The sequence below is a fragment of the Coffea arabica genome, chromosome 5c (assembly GCF_036785885.1).
Source record: "Coffea arabica cultivar ET-39 chromosome 5c, Coffea Arabica ET-39 HiFi, whole genome shotgun sequence".
In the NCBI taxonomy this organism is placed as follows: domain Eukaryota; kingdom Viridiplantae; phylum Streptophyta; class Magnoliopsida; order Gentianales; family Rubiaceae; genus Coffea; species Coffea arabica.
The window spans coordinates 3817916-3829445 of NC_092319.1; the positions used below are offsets into that span (position 1 = coordinate 3817916).

General features: G+C 37.7%; 1 pseudogene; it reads left to right on the forward strand.

Annotated features, from left to right (window-relative positions):
- The window catches only part of LOC113689055 (uncharacterized), a 188844-nt pseudogene extending 177676 nt beyond the window's left edge, over positions 1 to 11168 (forward strand).
- The last annotated feature ends 362 nt before the right edge of the window (positions 11169 to 11530 follow it).

Below are 11530 nucleotides of genomic sequence, written 5' to 3' on the forward strand. Positions count from 1 at the left end.
TTTCCTATTGAACAATGAAGGGATCTTCTTCTAGCCTTCTTTTTACGATGCTTTTCCCCTTTTCCATATCCACGTTAATTTCATTTTTACATGCCAGGCTAATAATCACATTTCACCTAAATATATGCTCATGAGCCAAATTTTATTGTGTACTAAATTCATCATACAAGTTTAACGATCAATATCATGTCATAATTAACATTTATTTCAGTTAATTCAGACTATATATTTATCATTTAAAAAAGAAGCCTTACTCGCAATTTAATTTGTGAGACAGTGGATGAAGTACAATTAAGTTTAGGTATTTATACATTAAATGGCATAAAAGATTCGTTACTTTGATGCACACTCAATTAAACAATACGGCATTCTCTCGATCTATTTTAACGACTGATGTTCATATTCCAGTTATTGGGAATCAAGCAACATTGGCGTAAACCTTACACAGAAGAATAAAGGCAAAAGTAAGGTCGCGTATTTCTTTGCAAACCTTTCCTGAGGTTTTGAAAATTGCACTAACTTCTCTTAAACTCTCAAGATTTTTATAGCAAAATTAGTCCACGTCAAAAATAAGTACCATTAGAAGAGTATTTTGAGTAGTGAGATAATAATTTTGGTTCATACATATCCTTTTGTAATTGTCCTCAAGTTGTATTAGTAAAGAATGAAACAATAATAAAAGTCAGAGGGTATAAGTAAAATTCAAAAAGATGTAGCAACAACAACCTAAATTAACAATCATCTTTACAGCAACTAGTGCAAACTGCAATGACCATATTTTTTGCCCTTTACACAGCTACATATAAAGGATACGGTTAGCTCTATAAAGCTATCAAATTATAAGTATAACCATATAAATTTGGAGGAAAAAAGTAATTTTTTATTTTGGATGGTAAGGTAAAAGTAAAGTATTAGTATGGAAAATATACAAGATTTAGTCAACAAATCAGCAACAAAGGCATGAATTAGTTTTGTCTCGACAAAAAATTCAACAAAACAAGGTAGTCAAGAATTCCTTCTATTTCTCTTGCTCATAAAGTCCGTCTATATAGATTATATTAGGTTGTTTATCCTTATCATTATCAAGTGATATCAATCATAAAAAATATTGCCATCAAGAGTGGCCAGTTACATAATTTTAACCATAAGGACTCATGCTGCAGGCCTGAGGCCTAAACTCTTAGGCAAGTCACTAGTGGTATGCCATGAACATTCGTCAATAGGGTTCATGGGAAAGGCCCATTTCATTCTATTCGATAACAAGTACAGCGTCCCTCCAATACTTTCTTCTGTTTAAGAATTCCTTAAAAATAAAAGAAATTAATTATCCCTATTCGTCGCTCATCACATAATGAAAGAAATTCACAATTTGACCTTCAAATAACTGCACCTCGATCTCAAACCAGCCAACCTTTTCGTTTGTGATGAAAAGCAGTTTTCATCCGCCAAGAAAGGGGTAATTTGCGAGTGGTTCAGGTACAAGAGGGAATCGCATTGGAGAATTCGACCATCGGGTTGGTCGCATTCCACCTAATTTTCTTCGGGACAAAAAATAATTGAAAATTAAAGAGGGAAAAGGGTGGGCCCTTTCATTTGCGAAATGCGACCTGCAGGTGTTAAGGCGGGAAAAAAAAGGGTTGGCTCTTAGCTTCTCCTGATAAGATTAACAAAACAAAACAATTAAAATTTTGGATCCACAGTAGGCAATGTAATTTAATGTAGCATACAATTAAGGTTTGCAAAAAAGCTTTGGTTGGCAGGTGTCAACTCCACCAGTCAAACAAAATGTCAATGAAAATGTAAAAAGTGAAAGTACAAGTTTCATTAGCCGATACCTTTTAAAATATTAAAGTACATTTTTTTAATAGTTGTTGTAATCCAAATAATTGCATTATTTTAACGATAATAATTTGTTGAGACAAAAATTGATAAATTAATTGAATCCTAATTTATTTATTTGATTTACGGACAGGCACGTGAATGGACTAGAGAATTGTAGTAGATGAACATGTACTGCTCTCAGCAGAGTTTTGTTTCTCATCAGGCGTTTGCCTCGAGTCTAGGAATCGGAATTGTAATCAAATTCATTTCTAAAAATTTAGTATAGGTTTTAGTCCAAGGTATAATTACAATAATAGGTGTTTGGTAAATATTTATGAGGAGTGGGTAATACATTAAAAAATAAATATTCTGTATTAGTACAGCAAAAATATGTATTTTAATTTCCTTTCTTTCTGTATAACTTGTACTAATTTATGTGGGTTCTGTGCTGAGGATGAATACAAGTTTAAATTGGTTCGGTTACACGTGCTTGGGCAAGAGCCACATTGATAATTTGCCGTATTAGTACACTAAAACCTTTTTTTAATGTGGGGTCTGCATAAGGGATTGATGCAAGTATATAATTGTTTCTATAGCTGAAGTAAATGGTATCAATGTAGGCCATGAGAGTCAAATAGCGAGTGTTTTTATGTATCATAAATGACTAACTGCCTTTTGTAAGACTCTTGGAGGGGTTTTCAAAAAAAAAAAAAAAAAGCTTGAGCATATTATGTGATTGTAATTACTGGTATTAATACAACTAGAATGGAAATTTTTTTCCACATCCTGTTCCTCTTCTCTGAAGAAGAACGGGGGAAATAGAGTTGTTCTAGCTGTCAAATTAAATCATCGTTGATGACATTCCCAGTTTTCAAGCTGATGCTAGAGAGATTACCTTTCACTTGGATGAGACTTTGAAGGATCTCTGTTTGTCAGGAAGAGAACTGGAAGCTGTTCGGATGTTATGCCATGCACGGGTTCAAGTAGAATGGGAAACTTATTCTCTTCTTTTGCAAGACTGTATGGGAAAAAATCCATTGGCAAATGATAATCACTGGATGTGTTCCCAATGAATATCTAAATGTTAAATTGTTGACTTTATATGCAAAGGCGGGACATTTTAATGAAAAGCATGTGCAGGCTATGTGTAGGCTATGTGCAGAAGGGTTGGAAGAGGTGGGCTTGAGCATGTTCCATAAGATGAGAAAAAATGGTTTGATACCAGACCACTATACTTTTGCATCAGTCTTTGGGGCTTGTGCTTCTTTAGCAATCCTAGAACAGGGCAGGCAAGCCCATGCTCTGTGGATCAAGTTCCAAATTAGTGGAAATCTTGTAGTTAATAGTACCCTCGTGGATATGTACTTCAAGTGAAGTAGTCTCTCTGAAGGGCATCTTGTATGTGAGAAGTTTTTAGATAGAAATTTTGTTACGCTTTAGTATCTGGATATGGACACCATGGAAGAGTGGTAGAGGTTATAGAATCCTTTCACATGATGTTAGATGAAGGCTTTAATATCTGGATATGGACATCATGTTACATTTCTTGTAGTTCTTGCTGCTTGTAGCCATGGAGGGTTTGGTGAACAAAGGCTGGGAGTACTTCACCTGAATGACTAGAGATTATGGAATTCAGCCAAAGGGAAAACATTATGCATCTATGGTTGATCTGTTAGGGCCTGCTGGCAGGTTAACCGATGCTTATGATCTGTTCAGCCAGTTGTATGGGGTGCTTTACTTGGAGCTTGTAAAATTCATGGAAATATGGACTTGGTAAAGTATGTTGTCTTGTCAAATGCTTCTGCTTCTATTTCGTCGTGGGATAATGTGGCTGAGATTAGTAGTGTGATGAATGAATCTGGTGTCAAGAAGGAGCCTGGTCATTGCATGATTGAAATTCAAAGGGAGGCTGACAGGTGCCGAACCTGTGCAATAATAAATACCTACTCGAGAAAAATACAGATTTTGTATATAGCGGTGAGTAGGGTCGAATCCACAGGGACTGGGGATAATTCGTTTCTTCTAGAGTCCAAAGTATGGGGGGTTTTGGATTAAATGCTAACTAAATAAATTAACTGCAGAAAATAATTAATTAAAAAAAATAACTATGAGAAAATCTAGTCAAGGGTATACTTCAGAAATGGTTCATGCACTGATCATTGATGCAAAAATAATTCCAACATTTATTAATAGATTGGTTATAGTTGCCATGCACGCGATAAACAACCAACCCTTCCTTAATTTATCGATAGCTAAGGTACGACCGTTAGCTATTCCTCTAACCCAAAAACAACCCTAGGTACGACCGTAGGATTTAATTTCTAGATTGCATTAATAATTAGAAAGGTCCAATCCTAACTAACAAATACGCTACGAGGGTTTGTTTAAACTAGATCATATGCTCCCCTGACATAAACCCAATTACGCCAGTTGCTACTAAGATAGAGATAACGAACAATTACGGATTCAATTACCTCTATTTAGCAAAATAGCCTATATGAATAATTAATTATTGCGCACTAATCAATCATACATAAGGACTATAACAATTAAAAACAGGAAACACATAAATACCAATAAATGAGGAAGCGATTAAAATAATTTCGATCTCACAGTAATTGTTGAACCAAGTCTTCAGTTGTCCCCTTCACTAGAATTGAGAAGCTAGTTCTCCATTAATGGAGAACCAGCTGTGCAAGAAAATAAAACAATCGGAGCTTTCTAATGTTCTCCGATGGGAAAAAGAAACTAAAAAAACTAAGCTCTAACTATTCGTAAGGAAAACTTCTGCACGTTCGTCCTTTTAAAGCCAAAGGGAAAATGACTTCCTGCTATCCAGTGGTCCCCGCCGACTAAGGAGTCCAAGAGCCAAAGAATTGAGGCTCTGCCGAAATTCCTCCTTGTTTAGTTTCCTATTGCTGGTCAAAGACTCCCATCAGCACAAAGAAAAGGAGTTTTCTTCTTCTCCTTGTGGGCCAGCAACCGAAAAAGGCTTCCTTGTAGCACCATATGGGGCCCAACTGTTTGAAGTCTCAATTGTATAGTGGAAAGTCCCTCATTTTTTGTAGTTTTCTGTTCCACTTCCTGAAATTGAGTCCAATACCAAATATAAGTAAATATTAATAATTAAAACAATATTTGGTAAGGATAAAGGGAAAATTAACAATAAAATAACCAACAATTAACAACCTATCAATTTCCCCCACACCTAAATTATGCTTGCCCTCAAGCATGGGAACAGCAACTGAACACCAAAAATTCGACAATGGCTATTGCTCCAACTACCGTATTGCCAAGATGTCCAAGAAAAATAAATATCAAGCATCACAGGTCAACATCCAAGAAAAATCACCCCGATTAGCCTCTAAACCACCAACTCCTTCAATTTGAAGCAAACTAATCTAAGAAAAAGGAATGGTTGCTCACATTTATCAGCAAATGGTCCAGCTATTAATCAAAATCTCGACATTAAGATCACAAACCGGCAAGCTGACTTGTTCACATACTAACACAATCTTTATTTTATTTTTTTCTTCTTTTTTTTTTTTTTTTTGTTTTGTGTTTTTTTTTTTTTTTTTTTTAGTAGCAAAAGACTTAGTCTATAGCCCTTAGAGCCTTTTGACGCGAACTCCAACATTTGATAGATGGAGGAGCCCGGTTACTCAGCTCCAATCGCTACAGGACCACGCACTCATAGTAACTACTACCTTTTGACGCGAGAATCGACACTTTAGGTGAAGATCCCCGGTTACTCAGTAGTAACCACTAGCGGAGTACAGTCAACTCTTATTCACAATCATATAGCACAATAACTAAAAATAACACAAAAATAACAGCAACCGGTCTCAAATTTCCAAACATGGAGAATTAAAATTAATAACTGGACCAATTCACATGAAAAATGCCAACAATCATTCCCTATGCCTAGAAAAGTTAACCAAAAATTGAAAAAGTTAAGCCATTACTGATATTCACCAGAGAAATGTTCTTGAACTCAACCACATCAACTTGATATCTTTTTATTAATAAACTTGGCAATAACAGAATTAGAGACAATAATCCAGCATCAAAACTTGGTATTCATATGAAGACTGACCACTAGAAAGAAAAAGAAAAGAGAAAAAAAATAAAAAAATAAAATAAATGAGAGATAGGCAAAAACTAACTAAAAAAATAAAGGAAAAGCCCCTAGAAACTAAAAACAAAAATACTAGCACCACAACGATCCCTAGCCCCTAGAAACTAAAAACAAAAATACTAGCACCACAACGATCCCCCCCCACACCTAATTCACACATTGCCCTCAATGTGCTAATGTAAAAGTAGAAGGAAGGAGAGGGGCAATGGTACTTCCCTGAAGTCATCAAAACAGGGGTGGTTCAAGTGGAAATTGTGGATCAAGGCCTGCATGGTGCATAAATTCTGCGTCAGGTTATGCAGGTTGACGTCAATGTGGGTCATCCAAGTCTCTAGTCTCTCAACTCGCATCTGGAACTAGTGCCATTCGTGGCTTCACCATGGACTCTAGATATCACTCTAAGCAACAAGAGACTACAATTGCCAACAAATAATGAAAGCTGGAAATTCAAAGCAAGAACAATTAAAGCCAACCTAATGAACAAAATGCACACTTCAATCACCCAGAGGTCATACATACACCCCAACACTTATAGCAATGGCAATCAATAAGCACTTGTGGTCCCAATTCAGTCAGATGTAGAAACAAAGCAGTCCGAGATTACCAACACAACTAGTACCATTGGTGCACATGTGATGAATAAATTATACGCCAAACACCTCAACCAGTACCACTGGTGCACATGTAGAAAAGAAGTAAATCACGCGGCCAAACCAAACAATAAAATGCACACCTAAGGCACCCAAAGGCCATAAAGGTACCCCAATGAACTAAGTAATTGAGATGAACAAGACAAAATACTCCCACATAAGGCAATTAGAGGCAACCCACTTCAATAAGCAAATGCAAAGTCACATTCATATCCTAATTCAACAAACGGACGCAGAAAAGGACCCACCATACCCAAGCACAGCTCCCAACAATGCAACAAAACAACAACTCGAACAACTAAGAGCGGTGCTAGTGGCTATTCAAAATAACAAATTCAGCAGTTGGACAAAACTCCACCCAAAATCTCAAAAACTGTCTCCAATTGGACAGTCAATTACACAGTTCAACCTACTAAAAATAGCAAATGACCCAAGAGAGGGGGAATTCCAGCAATCACAGTGCAGAATTCGGGCAACATTTTAAGCACAAGAGCCCAGTAGTCAATTAGGCAGTCAAGCACTTAAGATTAAGAAATTTGAGGCAAACTACTGCTACCAGTACCACTGGTAAATGCTCAAGGAGAAAGTAAATCAAATGGCCAACCCAAATTCAATCCACACAGATGAAAAATAGAGGCCTCAAGCAGGTAAAACCAAATCAATATTCAACAATGTAATCATTATCAGGAAATACGCCCAAATGGAGCAGTAAAGAAACGTAATTCCACCCTAAAATTAACCCCAGAAAATGCCCAAATCACCTCCTGCGTTATCCATCAAGAAACCCAAGAAACAAAAACGCAAATTCCAGCAATTTAAGGACTAGATAAATACTAATCAAGGTGGGTATTGGAATACCTCCACCTGCCAATTTTGGGCAGGTGGTGACGCACGGCAATGGAGGAGATGTGCGCGGAGCTGCTGGAGTTTGGCGAGAGGTGAGGCAAAGCTGATGATGGCCGCGGGAGAGAGAGGGAGACGAGGTGGGGGTGGCGCGTCTGGTGGTCAGCCGCTGGTGGCGCACGAGGTAGCAGAGCTGGTGGTGGCTGAGGTTGACCGCACGGCGGTGGTCTGTTTGAGTGACGCGCGCGCGAGGTAGAGCTAGTGGTGGCCGCGCGAGCTGGAGCGCGCAGGTGGAGATGAGAGATGAGCGCGGGAGGCAGCGGCGAAATGGTGGCGGCTGGAGCGCGCAGGTGGAGATGGCGCAACGGGCTCGCGGGCTGGCTGGCCGATCGACGGTCGCGTGAGGCGAGGCTGGTCGAACGCGTGAGGAGAGAGATATGGGGGGTGTAGGCGGCGCGCGGCTAGAGGCAGATGTAAATGGCGGTTTGCGAGGTGGAGAGCGGCGGACGGAGGTGTTGCCGAATGAAGAAAAGAGGGAAAAGGGCAACAGGTGCAGCGGGAAAGAAGAAGAAAAGAAGGAAAGAAAAAAGAAAAAAAAAAAAGAAAGAAAAAGAAAAGAGAAAAAGAAAAAGAGAGAAAAAGAAAAGAGAAAAAAAATAGTTTTTTTTTTTTTTTTTTTTGGAATCTTAATTTTTTTCTTTTTGGGTTTTTTTTTTCTCAATGTTTTTTTTTTTCAAATTTTTTCCTGAATTTGAAATTCCAAAATTTGAATTTTTGAAGAAAAAGAAAAATGCCTTTTGAATTTTTGAATTTTCTCAATGCGAAATTTTGAAACTTTTTTTTTTTCATGTTTTGGGTCGTCAAACACCGCGTGGGCATGCCAAGATTACAAAACATCCACTGATCTCAGGGGACCCAAACACCGCGTGGGCACGCCAAGATTGGTGTTCGTCCTCTGATCTCAGGAGACCTAAACACCGCGTGGGCACGCCAAGATTTCACTTCCTGATCACAGTGGAGAAAAATATCAAGACCAACTACTATCCAAATGAGAAACAATAGAACGAAAGAATTGAACAACTAAAAATAATAAAACCAATATTTGGGTTGCCTCCCAAAAAGCGCCTTTCTTTAATGTCTTTGGCTAGACATTATCATGTTTTGCTCATGGAGGATAAAATCTTGTGGCTCGTTTCAATGCTTCATCTTCAATGTGATCCTGGTAACCCTCATAGATGGAGTAATCTTTGAACACACGAGCTACGTGCTTCCATGGACTAGTTGATGGCACAAAATAATCAAACATTGATCGCAATTCTTCATCCACTCCTCCATCAAGAGCATTCAACGGTTCAAGATATTTGACCATAACTACTCTTAACTCATTCCTGCCATGAGACTCAAGAACTTCCGGTATAACAAAATCAATCTCATTAACAGAAATCATAGAGTCAGAGTTAAGAAAATACGGATTAGGGAATGGAGATGGTGTCACCACATTTGATGATTCTTCACTGGATTCTTTCACTTGAATGGGTTGCTGTTGGAGTTCCATTTCTTCCTTTTCGGCTTCTTTTTCAACTGCATCTGTACATCTCTCTTCTTGAAAATCTTGCAGCTCCTCATCACTAGTCAGGCGAATTGCACTCTCATTTTCAACAATGGTTTTCGAGGGCAATTCTTCAAATTGAGAAGCCAATCGATTTATTCTGGATGTCAATAGACACATTTGATCTTCCAGATTACTCATTGCCTCATTCATCATCTCATTTCTCCTTTGTGTATCCTGTTGGAATTGATATGTATTAATAGCTATTGATTCAACTATTTCTTCAAGAGACATACCTGACATAGATGATGATTCTTGAGACTCATACGGCTGAAAATTCATTGGCCCTGTCGTATAATTATAACTGGAGTTATCCCACCATCCTTGATCATACCCGTTTGGATTAGGATTATACCACGTTTGAGACCAGGGTGAAAAATCTCCATAATTATTGGGTGGGGCACTCAGATTATCTTGACATTCGGGGCACATACCGGTTGAATGATCTCTGGCATAACAAATTTTACAGGTTGCAGCAGCCATTCTTTCTCTAATAGAGTTTAGTGCCTCTGAATAAGCAAACTTAGCAAAAAAACTAGCCTCATTGTCTTCCCTGAAAACAAAATCCAGTCTATCACCAAAATACGGAGTGTTAGAAGCCATAAACTATATAAAAAAAATAAGAGAGAAATAAACAAATAAAAATAAAAACAAGATGAACTCAAAAAGAGACAAATTAATCTGACACCAGTCCCCGGCAACGGCGCCAAAAATTGACAGGTGCCGAACCTGTGCAATAATAAATACCTACTCGAGAAAAATACAGATTTTGTATATAGCGGTGAGTAGGGTCGAATCCACAGGGACTGGGGATAATTCGTTTCTTCTAGAGTCCAAAGTATGGGGGGTTTTGGATTAAATGCTAACTAAATAAATTAACTGCAGAAAATAATTAATTAAAAAAAATAACTATGAGAAAATCTAGTCAAGGGTATACTTCAGAAATGGTTCATGCACTGATCATTGATGCAAAAATAATTCCAACATTTATTAATAGATTGGTTATAGTTGTCATGCACGCGATAAACAACCAACCCTTCCTTAATTTATCGATAGCTAAGGTACGACCGTTAGCTATTCCTCTAACCCAAAAACAACCCTAGGTACGACCGTAGGATTTAATTTCTAGATTGCATTAATAATTAGAAAGGCCCAATCCTAACTAACAAATACGCTACGAGGGTTTGTTTAAACTAGATCATATGCTCCCCTGACATAAACCCAATTACGCCAGTTGCTACTAAGATAGAGATAACGAACAATTACGGATTCAATTACCTCTATTTAGCAAAATAGCCTATATGAATAATTAATTATTGCGCACTAATCAATCATACATAAGGACTATAACAATTAAAAACAGGAAACACATAAATACCAATAAATGAGGAAGCGATTAAAATAATTTCGATCTCACAGTAATTGTTGAACCAAGTCTTCAGTTGTCCCCTTCACTAGAATTGAGAAGCTAGTTCTCCATTAATGGAGAACCAGCTGTGCAAGAAAATAAAACAATCGGAGCTTTCTAATGTTCTCCGATGGGAAAAAGAAACTAAAAAAACTAAGCTCTAACTATTCGTAAGGAAAACTTCTGCACGTTCGTCCTTTTAAAGCCAAAGGGAAAATGACTTCCTGCTATCCAGTGGTCCCCGCCGACTAAGGAGTCCAAGAGCCAAAGAATTGAGGCTCTGCCGAAATTCCTCCTTGTTTAGTTTCCTATTGCTGGTCAAAGACTCCCATCAGCACAAAGAAAAGGAGTTTTCTTCTTCTCCTTGTGGGCCAGCAACCGAAAAAGGCTTCCTTGTAGCACCATATGGGGTCCAACTGTTTGAAGTCTCAATTGTATAGTGGAAAGTCCCTCATTTTTTGTAATTTTCTGTTCCACTTCCTGAAATTGAGTCCAATACCAAATATAAGTAAATATTAATAATTAAAACAATATTTGGTAAGGATAAAGGGAAAATTAACAATAAAATAACCAACAATTAACAACCTATCAGAGGCTCACTTTTTATTTATGGAGAAAACTGTGGAGTCATATCAGTTGATTGAAGATCTGACTTGTGTTCTAAAAGATATGGGATATCTTCCTGATATAAGTAATTAGATTCACAGGATTAAAGTTTGAGGAACGCAATCGCCTATGTGGCAGCCAATGCTATAGGTCGGATGCTGCTTTTGAAGAGGGGAGAACTTCTGAAAGCTTTAAACTCTTAGCCTATACTTCATCCTCAGTGTCCTGCATGCTATTTTCTTATAATTAGAGAAGGAGATAAACATTGTTATGGTCATTATATTTCCTCTAATGGTTAGGAAAGGCCTATACGTCAAATCTGTACGAAAGATTCAGAGGGATCTTTGCCATTGAATTATAGTGAGGACCTTTTGGAGATTGGGTAAATATTCAGATCAAATTGAGATGATGCCGGAAATCGTTCAGGAGTCAAGCTTCACAGTGAATGTCGGAAC